This window comes from Gracilinanus agilis, chromosome 2 (assembly GCF_016433145.1).
Source record: "Gracilinanus agilis isolate LMUSP501 chromosome 2, AgileGrace, whole genome shotgun sequence".
NCBI lineage: Eukaryota > Metazoa > Chordata > Mammalia > Didelphimorphia > Didelphidae > Gracilinanus > Gracilinanus agilis.
The window spans coordinates 151,581,880-151,600,882 of NC_058131.1; the positions used below are offsets into that span (position 1 = coordinate 151,581,880).

A 19,003-nucleotide genomic window follows, 5' to 3' on the forward strand; every position below is an offset into this window, starting at 1 on the left:
GAGAGAGAGAGAGAGAGAGAGAGAGAGAGAGAGAGAGAGAGAGAGAGAGAGAGAGAGAGAGAGAGAGAGAGAGGAGCTATGATCACAGTTCTCCTTTCTGGTTCTAGAAATGCCATATCACAGGTAAGTCTTCCAAAGAAGGAAACTTCTGTTAGAAGCTTCTACTATGTTTTAGACCACCAGAAGCTTGGTATTCTTCTTTCCTGATGATGGGTGATGTGATATGACAAGTCTTTAAACAGTCAAAAAAAAAAGAAAATTGAAAATCCTAGCTTTAATCACTAAACACAATAACAATAATAATTACTATAATAATCCCATGTCTATAGCACTTTGAGGCTTAAAAAAACACCTTCTTATAGCACAAATTCCCATGAGAGAGGTGACATAAGGATGATTGTTCCCATTTTCCAGATAGAAATTTGTTTAAAAAAGAATTTGATCCTATGAGGCCTGGCACCCAGATCTATTTCCCCATAGAGCAAAAACACAGGTCATATAACACTAAGGAAAATAAAAGAGAATAGATTTTATTGTTAGTTGCACAGCTGAGAGAAAATACACGCTTAATTTTTGGACTTTTCTTTTTAAAATATTGCTTTATTATTCTTTATTGGCATTTTCTCTCTTTCATTTCTCTCTTTCCTTAGGCAGGCAGAGGGGCATAACAGCTAAAGTTTTAAATTCAGAGTCAAGAAATCTTGGGTTTAAAAGCTGATTCAGGCAACTCTCTAAGATTTATTTACTAAGTTACAGACAGAGGGGTGCTGCAGCCAGCCGATTGTCACATTTTCACTGTGAGAATTTATAGCTTGGATATCAGAAAATGTCACAAATCAGGGCATGATTTATTCTGTTGGGTGTTGTTAACACAGATTAAACTTAAATATATGCGGTGTGCTTTTTTTCCTAGGGAGATGGTTGTTAAATATTTGCCACACTTTGGTAAATAGGGATAGATTAATAATAGGTGGCAATAGATGACAAAATTGTGTATCTATTTCCCTTATCATCACTCCTAGCAAGTGAAATATTATTTAAAAATTTGCTTCAAAGAGCAAATTATCTCCAAATTTGGATTCTCATTTAAGCGCAAACATGTTAGATATAAAAAGAAATGGGCAATAATAAAAGGTTTATGGGATTCGGGAACAGAAGAGACATATTATGTCATCTAATCTAAACCTACCATTTTACAGAGGAAGAAATGGAGGTGTACACAAGCGGAGTCTCTTGCTTAAAGTTACTGAGGAGGAGGAAGACGCTAAGGAGGGCTAGATCCATAGTTAAATCAAATGGCCTCAAAGATCTCTAAGATTCCTAACTCTGTGATCCCAAGAATATATTCCTCTAAGTAAGAGATTCAAGATTGAAACCTGGGTCACAAGATCATAGACGAAGAGCTGAAAGAATCTTATATACACCCTTCATTTTATAGATGAGAAAGCTAAGCCTAGAGAAAGTGAATTGACTTGGCCAAGATCATAGAGGGAATAAGTGAAGAAATGAAATTTGAATCTCATGAATGTGAAATCCCATACCTCGCATGATTCTGTAATATTTTATATATTCTGTAAGTATATATATATGTGTACATATATATAATTTTTTTTACCTTATTCCCTTCTGGCTGACTAAGCTGTACATCCTTCTCACTCTGCTCTGTTTGGACACCGTGTTTTGTCTCCAGGCTACACCCTGAGTTAATATACAGAGCTAATGTCCTTTTGACCTCAGGCTAAAATGAGACTGGGCTGTATTCACAGCATGCACAGGGCTGGTGCATGATACTGGCTATGCATCCTTTATGCATGATGCTCAGCCAAAGGCCACAGGACCTGAGTCCAGTACATCTGTAAATGCTCTTGTAACAGCTCTAAAACAACTTATGCTTATGTTGTCGTTGGTCTAAGAACCCCTGCAGGTGTCCAAGACCCTCTACAAAGTCACTACTGAATGCAAAATATACATGCTGACTTTTGATGGTCAAAGGACTGACTTGTGTCCATGGTATGGGCCAAGTGACACGGGCCATGACATGCGTTAAGTGAGTGATAATGGTCAAGGGACTTATGTCAACTCAAGTGACTTATGTCAAGAGGCATTGTACTCCTGGCATCACTTCTGACTCCTCCTCCCTGTATGTAAGGGTTCTGATCTATTTGGGGCTCAAACCAGACTTTATAAAGGGGCTGCTCACAAGGCTCGAGGTCTTTGGTTACTAACTGGAATCCAGCTTTATTGTGAAACTGGCCCTCTCTCAATAAAACTATTTCTTTTATGGCTTGGAGACTTTGTTTTTTCTGGTGTCTCAGCTAACAAACTTTCACCATAATCTAAATTCTTTGCCTCTGGATTCACAGATTTCCACTGTACCATGTGATTTTTCTGAGTCTTTTTTAGTTTTCCCAAAATGAAAAAGCTTGAGCTTGCATCTGTGCAATAAAATACACTGGATGGCATAATAGATGATCCAAATCAGCACATATGGCCTTTGTGTTTCCCTTGCTCCTGAAGAATAGAAACCAGGACACAGAAGGGTTCCTCTGTCTAATACCTCCCACTCAATATCATCCTGCGCCCCCCCCCAACATCTTTCCTTCCTCAGACAACTCCCGGCATTTTGTCTGCACTCTCCTTAAATACTTCCTATTTTCTTGTGTGTATTAAAGTATTTCACATTCTTGTCTCATCTCAGGTAGCACAGTTAATAGTGTTGGATCTGGAGTCAGGAATACCCTGAGTTCAAATTTGACCTACGACACTTATTATCTGTGTGACCCTAGACAAGTTACTGAACTTCTCTTGCCTCGGGTTTCTCATGTGTAAAATGGAAATAATAATATTAGCACCTACCTCACCAAGTTGTTGTGAGGAACAATTAAAATAAGAATTGTGAAGTGCTTAGCACAGTGCCTGGCACATAGTAAGGACTCTATAAATGTTACCTTTTACCTAATTTGAGGCACTTGGAGACCAAAGACCAGGTCACCCCCAGCCAGAAAATAACTCCTCCCTACTTGTAAAACTCAGAATCCTGAGCATCCTTCATATCACACATCAGAGGGTACCTCCAACCCAAGGACTTTCTTCATCCTCTTCAGCTCTTTGTACTCTTCCCCTCTTGATAACACTTTATATTAATGTTATATACTTTGTATTTTGTTACATATATGGTGTAACCTTCCCACTTGAATATGAATATAAACTCTTGGATGACAAGGGGCTATTTCATTTTTTCCCTTAGTATTCACAAAGCCTAAAATAATTCCTTTACAAGATCCTTCATTATAATAATTGTGATTGCTATTATTAATAATAATATTAGTAGTTAGCATTTTATAGCCCATTTAAGGTTCGTTCCCTTTATAAATATTAGCTCATATTATCCTCATAATCCTGGGAGATAGATGCTATTATTATTTCCATTGTACAGATGAGTAGACTGAAGTAGACAGAGTTTAAGTGATTCACCCAGGGTCATATAGCTAGTAAATGGCTGAAGTGGGACTTGAATTCAGGTCTTACTGACTCCAAATCCGACACATCATGCCCAGGATTCTATGAAGTGCACCATCTAGCTGCCTTATGGAAAGCTTGTCAAATCCAACTGCCATATTCTACTTATATGGGGAAGCTAGGTGGCTCAATAGAGTGCAGGCCTGAAGACAGAAGGTCTTGGATTCAAATCTGACCTTAGGCATTCCTAGTTATGCCACCTTAGACAAGCCACTTAACCCCCATTGCCTAGCCATTACCATACTTTTTTTATTTGTTTTTTTTTTTTTTAAACCCTTGTACTTCTGTGTATTGTCTCATAGGTGGAAGATTGGTAAGGGTGGGCAATGGGGGTCAAGTGACCTGCCCAGGGTCACACAGCTGGGAAGTGGCTGAGGCCGGGTTTGAACCTAGGACCTCCTGTCTCTAGGCCTGACTCTCACTCCACTGAGCTACCCAGCTGCCCCCCTACCATACTTTTTTTAAAAAAATTCTACCTACAGAAGTCTTCACTGTGCCCTATATACAATATAATCAGGGCTCACTTAGGTATATAACTCAAAATGTACATAGTGCTGTGACCCCCCCCCCCTTATTCTTTCTCTTCTCTAACTCCTCTGGCACTGATAGTATGTACTACAAGCATAAACACCTTAATTTATACAATTTGTTATTGCTGAGTTGTCTCAATCATGTCTGACTCTTCATTACCCAGTTTGGAGTTTACTTGGCAAAGATACTAGAATGGTTTGCCATGTCCTTCTTTAGCTCATTTTACAGATAAGGAAACTGAGTCAAATGGGATTTAAGTGACTTTCACAGGGTCGCTCACCTAACAAGTGTCTGGATTTGAATTCGTGAAGATGATTCTTCCTGATTCCAAGTCTAGTACTCTACTCACTATGCCACCTTGCTGCCCCATTCTATATAGTACAATAATCTATACTCTAGGTAGTTAAGTGGCTAGAATGCTGGATGTAGGGTCAAGAAGATCTGACTTTGAATCCAACTTCAGGCATTTACTAGCTATGTGACACTGGACAAGTCACTTAATCTGTTTGCCTCAATTATTTCATCTGTAAAATAGGGATGATAATAATAGCATTTACTCCCCAGGGTTGTTGTAAAGATAAAATAAGATAATCATTGTGAAGTGCTTTGAAAACCTTAAAGAATGCTAGTTATTTCTGCTACCACCACTACTACCACCACCAATAGTATTACTACCATCCCTCTAACCATCCACAGAACACACCAGGACATAATATTATAATGAATAATTCTCTCTTTGTCTAATTAGTTTCCTTGTGAGTGAGTTTTTCATTAGACTTTTTGGACAGGGACCACATTTTGCACTTCTTTGTTTCCCATAGAATGCCTAACACAAAGCACAGGTTCAAGAGCTGCTCATTGTCTAGTTATATGATGAACCTGATTAATTGTGCAGAAACCTTGCATTTTTTAACGATTTCACAAGTGAATGCAAAAACCATCAGTACAAAGTCTATGCAGACATGGCGTGGGATCCTCTTCATTCCAAACTGGTCCTGATGGACAAGTCTTAGGCAATTTCCTATCCGAAAATTCATAAAACTATAATGACTAGCCTCTCAGAAAAGGCTAAGGTATTTTCAAGATGCAATGGACGTAGAGATAGCTCTTTCCTTGGAGAGCTTGAGAAGGGTTTTAAATTGAGCAAATTCAGAAGGGAACTTGAGTGAGACAGCAGCTTTTTCCTCTTTGTCTTGGGATGGATAGCTGGATTAAATCCTCCCTGGAAGTATGGATTCTATCCAGAGAGGGTGAAACAATGGCAATAAACAGCCCTCAGGAGATACAAACTTGGCAAACAGAGCCCTGCCAAACGCCAACTCTCTTCATTGTATTTTCACATGTCTGGATGCTTTCCATGGCATGTGCAATTTATAAACACCTTGTTTATTCCCTGAACGAGTTTGGCGGGAGGCTCCCAAGGAAACCTGCCAATACAATGGGTGATTCCTTGGGCCCATTTCAGCAATCTCACTTTTCTTCATCACACAATTTGCTTTCACTGCCTTGTAATCTGCCCTCTCTTTTACCTAAAGGGTGAGGCGTGTTGAACAGGAAGAAAATAAATTTATTAAGGAGAAGATGCCGCCAGGTACCATACATTAACAACAAAAGGAGCAGCTTATTTTCCCATCTCTGACTCATCTAGATGGGGTTAAGTATAAAGTAGTTTTAAACAAGGAGGGCAGGGGATGTCAAACAACATCAAGGACTAACTGTCAAATCAGATCCAAATCTGAAGACTTTTAGAACTCCACTTGGATGGAGAACTTTCATGACATTTAACAATAGAATTGAATATGCCTGGCTAGGTAGAATGATTCTTCTGAATATCAATGTCCAAACTTGTTATTGCCAAACTCTGGTGGCCAACTCCCTGCCCAATCTTCAGAAGAGGAGGGAAATAAAGGAAGCCAAGCAGCCACGTTCTAAATCCAAAAGTATTCAGATTATGATCCAGAGAAGATAAAGCTACTAAAGAAGCCTACTTAGGGACCACTGAGAACCTGCTAAATACAGAAGGACTGACCCAAAAGGGCAGAGCTGAGTAGGTAGGACTGAATTGTTTTAGTCTCATAAGCCAAAGTTCTTTGGCAGCTGTTGAGAGGAGTTATTACACTGGATCTCTACTGACCAGAGGCTTTAAACTCCAGTTCATGACACTCAGGGTCATACACAGGACTTCTGTGTTAGTGGAGCTATAGAAATAGTTTGAGGTACATAAAACATAAAGAGAGAGAAAGAGTATTCCTTCTTTTCATCAATGTCATTAGGATAACCAGTGATAGTCTGAATAAACTGCCTCTTTGTTTTGACTCTCTTGAAGCTAATTGTCAACTCAGCCAGTCAGTGATAAAGGATAAAAGAATACTGAAGACACTATATGCATCCTTACAAGTACTTGGGAGCTGACAGGGATCTTAGACAAAATCTAGTCCAAATTTCTTCCCAAGGCCAAAAATTAATGACAATCGGAGCTAGAATCCATTTCTCTTAATCCCTAGTCTAGTGTGCTATTTTATCATCTGCCTCTTTTAGGATCATAGAATCATAGATTGAGAGCTTTCAGGGACCTAGAGGTCATCTGAGATAGTCCTTTTGTTTTTAGATAAGATCACTGAAGCCCTGCGAGGTTAAATCACTTACCCAAGGTCATACGGATAGAAAGTGACAAAATAATAGTATGAACTTAGGTCCTTTGACTTCAAATGTTTTTTCTACTGGTTCATGCCTCTCAATTAAAAAAGGAGGTCTTCACAAATTTACATGTCACCATTGACCAAGAGCCATGCTCATCTTCCCTTTATTAAACCAGTTTATGTATGTGCTGCTAAACAGTCAGCGTGAGAATGCAAAATATTTGCTATTGCTTGAGAAATAATATAATAATCATAATAATAACAATAACTGACACATATATAATGTTTCGAGGTTTCTAAAGCCTTTTATATAAAAATGTGCTATCTTTTGGCTTTTACAACAACCCTGTGAGATAGGTGCTGTTATCTTGTTTGACAGATGAAAAAACTGAAGATAAGAGATTCAGTGACTTGCTTTGGTGGAAGCAATATTTTAACCCTTGACCTGGTTTAGGCTGGTTGGGCTGGTTTTCTCCTTGATCAACTCATAGAACTAATGGCTTAGGTTATGATATCACTTCCCAATCACCTAGGTATATAAAACAGCCACAAGGAGCTCTAGGCTTTCCCCACCCTCCCCCCAACTCTTACCTTTTGTCTTAGAAGCAATACTGTGCATTGGTTCTAAGGCAGAAGAGTGGTAAGGGCTAGGCAATGGGGGTTAAGTGACTTGCCCAGGGTCACACAGGTAGAAGTGTATGAAGTCAGATTTAAACCCAGGATCTCCCATCTCTGGGCCTGGCTCTCCATTCACTGAACCACCCAGCTGCCCCTCAGGTATTTTTTTCTGATGCATGGCTGGTGGATCATGATGGGCAATTCAGCCAAGGGAGCTTCACAACTCAAATCAGCTCAATCTTCAATGCTTTGCCTTATTGAATATTCTCCTTTTGTTAACTGCCAGTGACCTATGAATATCTCATTTCTTGCCAGTGTCAAATATAAATGACCAGAAGACTGTCTGATAGACTCAGCCCAGAATACTTCCCCAGGGTCCTAAAACTAGGACGTTTTAATGTTAAACTTGACTTCCAAGTCAATACTCTATTCACTAGATGTTTCCATATAAAAGATTCACAGCATGGTACAAAACAAAGCATTGGATGGACAGTCAGAGAATGTGGACTCAAACCCCAATTCTGCGTCTTGTTACTACAATATGTTTTATATCTTTAATTACCAATAAATGCATATTGTGTTGTGTATATTATGTTTGGGACAATACATGCAAATATATGCAGGTTAGCTTCTTAACCACCACCACCACCACAAAAATCATTTATTAAGCTCTTACTTTGGCTTGGAGGGGCAGCGAGGAGGCACAGTGGATAGAGTACTAGGCCTAGAGTCAAGAAGATTTCTCTTTCTGAGTTAAAACCTGGTCTCAGCTATGTGGTCCAGAACAAATAACCTATTCCTGTTTGTCTGTTTCTTCCTCTATAAAATAATCTGGAGAAGGAAATGTGTTTGCCAAGAAAACCCCAAATGGTGACTGAAGAGTTGGACATCACTGAAAAGCAACTGAACAATAGCAATGGAGCTATACTAAGCACAAAAGAAAGGGGGGGAAAGTCTCACCCTCAAGGAGTTCACACATGCACGAATAAGTATAGAATGGATAAATTGAAGATAATCTCAGGGGAAGGAGCTCAAGAAGGACCAGAAAGGGTTTCTTGCAGAAAGTGAAACTTTGGCTGAGATTTGAAAGAAGCAAGGGGAGCCAGGAGATGAAGATAAGGAAGGAGAAGGTACTCAACGACAGGGGAGAGCCAATAAAAATACATAGAATTGAGAGGTGGAGTGTCATATTTGAGAAACAGCAAAAAGGCCAGAGTCAACTGGATTGCAGAAATTGTAAAGCTGGAAGGGGCCAAGTTATGAAAGACGTTAAGTGCCAAATAGAAGATTTTATATTTGAACTTATAGAGAGCCACTGGAGTTCATTGAATAAAGAGGAAGTGGCATAGCCAGTTGGAGCTGCATTTCTGGAAAATCAATTTGACTGGACTGTAAGCTCCTTGAGGACAGGAATTATTTTCGCTCTTGACTTTCTTTCCTTAGTGTCTAATACAATATCTTACACATAATGAACACATAATAAATGAATAATTGGTCATTGATTACCAGCGTGATTTGAATTAAATTACAACTTATCGGAACCTTAGTTTCTGCAACTATAAAATGAGGATGTTGGACCTCTAAAGTTCCTTTAGTTTTTGAGCTACGACCCTCTGGACTTACAAAATGGTTTTATAAGATATGATGACAGTAAGCCAACCCATTTGCCTACATCTCTTAGGAGTGTTATATTTCTACAGAAATGTTTATATATAATTGAGTGATTTATTTAAAGTATGCATGTACAAAATTCTGTACCAGAACAATATTTTATTTGTCCATCATACATGTAATCTAAGGTATCTTACATAAGTGAACTTTAAAATTAATTAAGCATATCCTTTTAATCTTCAAAACTTTTTACTTTATTTTTTACTTTAATGTGTCTAACGAAAATTTCCAAATTACATTACACACTACCATTCCTTCTTCTTATTTTTTTAAACAACACTTACATCAAGTCTTAGAATTTATACTAAATATTGGTTCCAAGGCAGCAGACCAGTAGGGCTAAATGATTGGGGTTAAATGACTTGCCCAGGGTCACAGAGTTAGGAATTGTCTGAGGCCGTATTTGAATTTCTCTCCAGGCTTGGCTCTCTAAAATACCCTTTCTTCTTAAGCTATAATACTGTAATAGTTTTAGTGTCTACTGAAGTGTGGATGGCTGTTCCCTCTATGCTGAGTGGCCTCTAGACTTCCAGCTTTTTTGAGTTCTTATGCCTGCTTTTTATACATTCTATCTCCTTCTTGGCTGCTATGCCAAATTGTTGTTGGCATAACATCCTCCAATAGCCTTTCAGATTTGTTGCTTCTAATTTATTGTGGGTTGAGATAACCAACATGGTTAGAATTGTGCCTAAAGTATGAACAAACAAAGATCTCTGTGGAGCTTTGACTGAATGGCTCATCTCTGAATAAAGCCCACCAATTTTAATAAATGGGCTTTGAAAGTGATGTCTTAGTTTCTCATATGTCATTTTTACTGATTTCCTAGTTCTTAGCTTTATCCCTTGTAGCTGAGGTTGTCAGATAAATACATGCTAGATAAATGAGGCATTGTGGTCTCTCTCTCTCTCTGTGGAATTAGTTCTGGGCTCTAAATGGCTGGAAAATCAAAAGGCTCTCTCTCTGTGATATTCTAGTGTGGCTTCATCCCTCTTCATCTTTATATATATTAGTCTGTTCCTGCCAGTCTCACCTTCTTGCCAAATCACATGGGGTTTTAGGAAAGAAAAAAAGGGGGTCGGTGTGGGGGAAGAATAGACAGGCATAAGAAGAATTTTCCTAGCTAGGGCCTGTGGGTATTGACCTAATGTTAAGGCACGGACAGACATTAGAGCTCACAGAGCCACTCAGTGATAAGGGGCCACCACAAGAGTTTCTATGGGTATCTCTTTCCAATGAGCATAGACACTGATTTTTTTTATTCCCTGGTTACTGACTTGTCACTCAGAACTAAATCTGACTCTACTTCTCTAGTGCCACAGATGAAATCTGGGGGACAAAGGAGGGAAGGTCCAGGGTTTACAAGGGATTCTGGGCCAAAATATGTTTAAACACACAGATAAATACCAAAACACAAACCAGTCATTCCCTGGAACCCCAACTGAACCATGTGCAGGCTGATCATACATTTATTATGGAGCGAGTGAGGAAAAGTGAGGACCATAGACATGGAACAGCCAATGAGAGTGAAGTCAATCTGAGATCACGTGGCCTCATCCCTACAAGGTTTCCATAGGGAGAGATGTAGAGAGAGTATGATTCAGGCACTGAGAATGGGATGGCTGAGGTGGGAGAGAGTAGAGATGGACTAGGAAAAAATGTAGTAGCCTAGTTTATCTAGAACACAGTATATGAAAGGAAATAATGTTAAACAAGATTGGTTCTAGATTTTTTTTAATGTATCTGGCCAGTTTTTAGTTCCTAAGAAATAATCTTTTATTCTAAAACTGGCCAGAGGGAGCTGCTAAAGGCTTTTTAAAAGGATAGTAGTATATGGGTGGGGGGGGGGGGGTGAAGGGGAAAGTAAAAACATAAATCATGTAACCATGGAAAATTTTTCTAAAAAAATAAAATATTTAAATCTAAAAAAAAAAAAGATAGTGATATGGTCGGACCTTTGCCTTCAGAAAATAATTTTGACAGTGGGACAAAAGACAGATTGAAAAGGGAATATAAGTTATTAGGAAGATATAGTTAAGAGCCAGCTAGGTAGCTAGTAGATAGCCAGACTTGAGGGATGGGAGGTCCTGAGTTCAAATCTAGTCTCAGATACATTCTGGCTGTGTGATCTTGGGCAAGTCACTTAATCTTAATTGCCTAGCCCTCCCCACTCCTTTGCCTTGGAACCAATATTCAGTATCCCTTCTAAGATAGAAGGTAAGAGGTATAAAAAAAAGATAAAATTAGAAGGTTATTAGCACAGAGGGAGGAGGGAGTGTGTGTCGCATGAATATAACAAATAGAGTTCGATAACCAGATGCTCTGTGTAATTGGAAAATCTTGAACTCTTGGACTTCATCTCCCAGAATCCTTTCCCCTTCATCCACATAGCGTCTTTATGCAATGTTTATAAGTTTGCTGTAAGCCCGTCTTCTCATTCTCTTCTCTCACAACCTGGGTGGGTTAGCTCCCTTTTTACTCTAGATTTTTTATTTTCTCTTACTGCAAGTTATTATTAATAAATCTTATTAAATATAATACTTGGAGACATTACATATTAATTTTTAAACTTACAGCACCAAATATGGTGCTCGCATATAAACTCATGACTATATCTTCACCTCAGTGCTAAGTCTCATAACAAATATATTTATAACAACTTTTGTGTAGGTATATATAGAATAACTTGTATGTATGTATACGTGCATATGCATACACATACACACATACACACATACTATTTATTTATTTATTTGTTTTTGCGTCTAGGGATCGCTAATGATATTGATGAGGTTCAACTCCTAGCCTGAGGATCCATTCCATTCTGAGTACGTGGGATCATCTGGTCACTGGGCATACTTTGGCCAAAATGGTCACGGCTTCTCTTCTTAAAACCAGTCTATACTTCTTCCCCTATTTATTATCATAGCTTATATTTATGTGACACTTTAGGGTTTCCATGTTGTTGTTTTAATTTCAGTCATGTCCAACTCTTTGTGGCCCCATTTTGAGATTTTCTTGGCAAAGATACTAGTTTGACATTTCTTTCTCCAGCTCATTTTATAAATGAGGAAACTGAGGCAAATAAAGTTAAGTGACTTGCCTGAGGTCACACAGCTAATATCTGAGATTGGATTTGAACTCAGGTCTTCCTCACTCCACACTCCGTGTTCTATGCACAACAACATCTAACTACCCCAAATTTCCATATTTTCTCACATTTTATCCTCACAATAACTTGGGTGGGAGGGGTAGTTGGTACATCATTTCCATTTTACAGATGCATAAACTGAGCCTCAGAGTGACAAAGTAAATGGGCATCTGAATAATAAGGGTCTAAGGTAGTACTTAAAATTTATTTGTTTTTAAGTACTTTTCCAGGGTTACGTGATTCATGTTCTCTCCCTCCCCTCTTTCCTTCCCTCTCCCAGAGCTGACAATTCTACTGGGTTATACATGTATTATCTATCACTCAATACCTATTTCCATATTATTAATTTTTACAACAGAGTAGTCTTTTAAAACCAAAACCCCAAATCCTTTACCCATATAAACAAGTGATAAATCATATGTCTTTCTTCTGTATTTCTGCTCCCACAGTTCTTTCTCTGGATGTGGATAGCATTCTTTCTCACAAGTCCCTCTGGATTGTCCTAGATCATTGCATTGCTTTTAGTAGCAAAGTCTATTACATTTGATCATCCCATAATGTTGCAGTTACTGTGTATAATGTTTTCCTGGTTCTGCTCATTTTATTCTGCATCAGTTCATGGAGGTCTTCCCAGTTTTTATAGAAATCAAGCAGTTCATCATTTCTTATAGCACAATAGTATTCCATCACCATCATATACCACAATTTGTTCAGCCATTCCCCAATTAAGGGATACCCCTTCATTTTCCGATTCTTTGCCACCACAAAGAACATGACTATAAATATTTTTATATAAATATTTTTTTTACCTCTTTGGGGTACAAACCTAGTGGTGACATTGCTGTATGAAAGGGAAGGCAGTCTTTTAAAGCCCTCTGGGCATAATTTTAAATTGCCTTCCAGAATGATTGGATCTATTCAGAATTCCATGAGCCATGCATTAGTGTCCCAATTTTGCCATATCCCCTCCAACATTTATTATTTTCATTTACTGTTATATTGGCCAATCTACTAGGTATGAGGTAGTACCTCAGAGTTGTTTTCATTTGCATTTCTCTAATCAGGAGGGATTTAGAACACTTTTTCATGTACTTATTGATAGTTTTGATTTCTTCATCTGAAAATTACTTATTCATATCCCTTGACCATTTGTCAACTGGGGAATGGCTTGATTTTTTTTTTGTACATTTAACTTAGTTCCTTATATATTTGAGATATTAGACCTTTCTCAGAGAATTTTGTTACAAATTTTTCCCAGTTTGTTGCTTCCATTCTAATTTTAGTTAAATTGGTTTTATTTATACAAAACATTTTTAATTTAATATAATCAAAGTTATTCATTTTATATCTTGTAATGTTCTCTATCTCTTGCCTGGTTTTAAATCCTTTGCTTTCCCATAGATCTGACAACTATACTATTCTATGTTCCCTTGACTTACTTACAATTTCCCTCTTTATATTTAGATCATTTACCCATTTTTAGTTTATCTTGGTATAGGGTGTAAATGTTGATCTAAGCCTAATTTTCTCCATACTGTTTTTCAATTTTCCCAGCAGTTTTTGTCAAATAATGGGTTCTTGTCCCAAAAGCTGGGATCTTTGGGTTTATCGAACACTAACTAGCTGAGGTCACTTACTCCAAGTCTAATCCATTGATCCTCCCTTCTATCTCTTAGCTAGTACCATATTGTTTTGATGACCACTGCTTAATAGTACAGTTTAAGATTTGGTACTGCTAGGCTAAGGTGGTATTTGAACCCAAGACTTAACCAATTCCAAAGTCAGCATACTTAATGCTGTACTAGGTTGCTTCTATTTTCTGCTTTTTCTTCTCCAAGTGATATTTACCTCATTTGAGTCTCAAGATGACAGTATAGAGGGCAGCTAAGTAGCACAGTGGACAGAGTGCCAGGCAAGGAGTCGAGAGGACCTAGGTTCAAATCTGACCTCACATAGTTCATAGCTGTGCAACCCTGGGCAAGTCACTTAACCCTGGTTGCCTAGCCCTTGACTTTCTGTCTTAGAGTTGTTACTAAGTGAGAAAGTAAGGAATACAAAACAAACAAACAAACAAACAAAAAAACACGAATTGGTACTGCAGGCATCATTATCCCTACTGAGGCAACTAGGCATCTCAATGGTTAGAGTGCTGGTCTAGAGTCAGGAAGATGTGAATTCAAATCTGACCTCACATGCTTATTAGCTGAATTACCCTGGGCAAGTCATTAACCTCTGTTCACCCTAATTTCCTCAATAGTAAAATCAGGATAATAACAGCACCGACCTTGCAGGGTTGTGATGAGAATCAAATGAGAAGGTATTTACAAAGCCCTTAGCACAGCACCTGGCTCATAGTAGGTGTTGTATAAATCCTTATTCCCTCTCCTTTCCTTCTCCTATTTTACAGATGAGAAAACTAAAGCTCAGAAAAATTAGTAACTAACTTATCTAGTAGCTGTTTTATTCAATACTTAACACAGCTAGTAAGGATCTAGTAAATGAGGCAGGAATCAACTAAGTTTCTCTTGACTTCAAGTCCTATCACACTTTTTATACTATATTGCCTCCTCTATGGAGTATGAGAGCTTTCAAAGCATTTTTCATTTAAACCTTTATCTTCTGTCTTAGAATTGATACTAAGTATTAGTTCCAAAGAAGAAGAGTGGTAAGGGCTAGGCAATCAGGGCAAGTGACTTGCCCAAGGTCTCACATTTAGGAAGCATTTGAAGTCTAATTTGAATTCAGGACCTCTCGTGTCCAGGTCTATCCAGTGAGCCATCTAGCTGCCCAGAGGTTCCAAAACATTTGACCATACTCCAAGGATTTCATTAGCTTCCATGTTTCCTCTACCTATAGAAAGAGCGATCCCTGTAGCCAACCCGGTATTAAACTCTGTATTTAGCTAAATTGATCTTTAGATGAAAAAACATGCAGCAGTCATAGGCCCATCCTTAAAGCTATTCTAGTTGGGTAAGTCTTGCTAGACACTGTATTCCTTGGAGCCCAGAGTAAACATTTAGTAAATGCTGGTTGACTGACTGAAACCACATCACCCAGAGGCATTGGTGTGGAATCTGATTAAATAACAATGGTAATTAATTAATATTTATAAAAGGCTTTGAAAACCAGGTAAGAAAATGAAAAATGTATGTGTCATCCATTGTTATTCATTAGGTGATCTGGCTCCCAAGGTATTTTTTTTCTGACTTTCTTACAAAATCTCATTTATGTTCTATTTTTTTGTACCCCAAAGAGGCAGGATGGCCAGGAGCAATAGAGGAAAAAGAAAGAATGTGATTAAATTTCAGGTGCCTAAGAAAATGCCAGGAACAGGTTCTCTCATATTTGTGCTACCAATGAGCCTGGCATTTATCAGCTTCATTGCTGAGACTATCCTTTAAGCAACTAAACTTTACTCCTTCCACATTTGTCATGTCATGTAAAGAAAGTAAGAGTTGCATTTAACTCTCCAAGAAATGACAGACCCAAGGGTCTCCCAGGTTTTCAACTGACAGGCTGTGATAGAATTATGGAAATTTTCCTTGCTGAGCTATAAATATACTAACTTATGGAGATGGATTGATCTTTCAAACAAAAGTTTTCTAGAAAAGTTCAAAAAACTACCCATAGGGGAGTTACCATCAAACAAGAGCTCATCAGAACTATTTGCCAAAAAATGCTCCAAATCACTAATAATAAGGGACATGTAAATTAGTAGAATTCTAAGCTTTCACCTAGCACCTGCCAAAGTGGCAAAAATGAAAGAGGGAAATCATTGATGCTAGAGGGTTTTTTTGGGAGGAAATAGGTACTCTAATACAATGATAGTGGCACTAAGAATTCTGAGAAAAAAATGGAATTACACTAGAAAAATTGATAAATTGAGCATATATTTCAAGGATCAAAAGGGATAAAAAAAAAGGTCCCATTTATACAAAAACATTAAGAATAGCATTACTTGTAGAGGCCAAAATAAAGTGGAAACAATCAACAACTGGAAAATGGTATGATAGATAAATATAACAGAATGCTACTGCACCATAACGGTGTGTGTGTGTGTGGGGGGGGGTGAAATGAGTATGAGGAATTTAGAAATATATGGGAAGACGTATATGATCAAAATGAAGGAGGCATATACAATGACACTCAAGTTAACCAAAGCAACACAAAAAGGCAAATAAACAGATTAATTGTCAAGAAAGATCTTGGTTATGTTAATCAAACAGTGAAATGTACCTCCCTCCTCTTAGTAGAAATGTTACAGATGGTGAGATGTAGAATGTTGAATACTATGCATGGGTAAGGTATGATTGACAGGGAATGATTGGAGCATAAGAACTTAAAGGGACTGAGAGAAACTAAAAAGTGTGGGAAACCATCTACCATTAAAAAAAAGTTCTTTTGCTATTAAAATAATTTTTAAAGGCAAATATAAGCAAAATAGTTTGCCAGGCTTCAGAAAGGAATAGAAGAAACAGAGCTTACTTAACACAATCAAAACAGATTTAAATGTCATGAGCTATTCTCCATTTTCAAGAGGAAAGTTCTCTTGGGAAGAATGGCAAAGTTAACAATCTGAGAGTCCAAACTGAGAGGAGAGATTTTCATTTTGTATGCACTGATAAAACAGAAAACCAATCTACTGGTCAACAGTGGTGATGGCACAGATTGTTCAAAGTAGAGTAAGGAAATCTAGGATCAAATCTTGCCCCAACATTTACTGTCTTTATCATCATGGGGAGTCAAAGTAGCATACCACTGTAAGTTGGAAGGAACTTAGCAGTAAGAAGTCATTTTTCTCGTCTGAGACTGACTTTTTTTTTTTTTAAGAATATTTTCCATGGTTACATGATTCATGATTTTTCCCACCCCTCTTCCCTCCCCACTCCTGGAGCTGACAAACAATTCTACTGGATTATACATGTATCATTGTTCAAAATCTATTTTATGTTATTCATATTTGCAGTAGAATGATTTTTTAACATCAAAACCCCAATCATCTCCCCATTGAACTATGTGATTGATCATATGTTTTTCTTCTGCGTTTCTGCTCTCACAGTCCTTTCTCTGGATGTGGATAGTGTTCTTTCTCATAAGTTCCTCTGGATTGTCCTGGATCATTGCACTGCTACTAGTAGAAAAGTCTAATACATTTGATTATGCATAATGTATCAGTCTCTGAACAATTTTCTCCTGGTTCAGCTCCTTTTGTTCTGCATCAATTCCTGGAAGTCTTTCCAATTCACATGGAATTCTTCTAGTGAAACCGACCTTTCTCATTTATAAAAATGGGATAATGAAACATGCACTGGTGTAGATTACAGGATTGGTGTATGGAAAGCAATTGATAAACTAAAGCACCATATTTTGTGTAGAGCAGAAAGAATGTTTATCTTGGAGCTGGCAAAACATGGGTCCAATCCTCACCTAGACACTGACTAGCTATTTGACACAGGCTAGCCATTTAATTCTTTAAGTCTCAGTTTCCTCACCTGTAAAATGGATAATAATACTTCTATCTCCTGAGACTGTCTGGAGGATCAAATAAAATAATAAATGTGTGGTGCTTTGCAAACCTTAAAGAACTATACAATTATCAGTTGTCACTTTTTCACATATTATTATTCATCTCATCTTTTTCAGTGATGTTCAGGTAGAAAGAGATCTTAGATTACTATCCTGTTATTCTTTTATCACTATCAAGGTATAATATACAGGAAATGATTAGGGTATAAGCCTGTTATGTGGTCTATGATAAGATCATTGCTTTTTATAATCGAATAAAGGGTTGGGGATATAAGTTCATTTTTTCATAGGCTCACTGAAAGGATCTTCAAAATATCCCAAGAATAGACAGGGATAACATAAATCTCATGATATTTTCAGACATGTTTCATGCATGATGTTCTCAATGCATTTCATTTGTGACTTCTTCCAGGTCTCCTTTTCCTTCTCCTCCGCTTTTTATATGAATTTCAGATAGGAATGGTTCTGGAAAAAGCTACTTTTTTGCTGTTATTCACTATTATTGTTCTACATTCCAACATCTCAAATTGAACATATCCAAAACAGAATTTATCTTTTAGCCCAAAACACAATCCTATTCTGAGCTTCCCTACTTCTGTTAAGGTACGACTATCTTGCCAGGTAACCAGTTTCCCAGTCTCTATATTTTCCTTGACTCCTCACTTTCACATGCAATAGGTAGCCATAGCCTATCATTTCCACATTGGTAATATCTGTCCCACATGTCACCTTTTTATCACTTATACAGTCACCATTCTAGTTGGAGTTCTTACCACATTAGTAGTCCAGATTAATTCAGTAACCTCCTCTTTGGCCTCCTTGCCTAAGTCTCTCTCCACTTTAATCCATCTTCAACACTAAAGTCAAAATTATTTTACTAAAGCTCAGTTCTACTCATGTTACCACTCTACTAAGAAACTCTACTGCTACCCTGTTACTTCTCAAATCAATCCCTTTAATACGATCAATGATATAGCCATGTTGGACTTGCTTTCCCTCACACACAGCATTACACCTCCTCTCTCTATATCTTTGCACGGAAAAAAATGTCTCTATACACATAGCCAAAAGCACACATAATGTCCTAAGTCAATGTTTTTGAGGATGAGTCCCTTTTTAACATCTGAAAATGCCATGGACCTCCCAACCACCAAGTTTTACTATTAGTGTTTACTAATTTAGTGTTTACTAATTAGTGTTTACTAACTTTTTTAGAAAAACTGCAAGAATCCTCTATATTGTTGATTATACCAGAAATCTATTTGATCCATATCTCTACCTTTTGGAATCTCTGGTTTCCTTTACAACTCAGTTCATGAATCATCTTTTAGGGGTCTTTTTTGTAGTACTT

The 19,003-nt window shown here is 37.7% G+C and overlaps 1 protein-coding gene and 1 non-coding gene across 2 annotated transcripts in view; both read right to left on the reverse strand.

Moving 5' to 3' along the window:
* The window catches only part of ACOXL (acyl-CoA oxidase like), a 511,038-nt gene that overhangs the window by 219,075 nt on the left and 272,960 nt on the right, over positions 1 to 19,003 (reverse strand). The gene's annotated exons all lie outside the window — the stretch shown is intronic.
* On the reverse strand, positions 6,789 to 6,893 carry LOC123238445. The gene has a single exon (XR_006505611.1). It is a non-coding gene; the product is annotated as a U6 spliceosomal RNA (small nuclear RNA).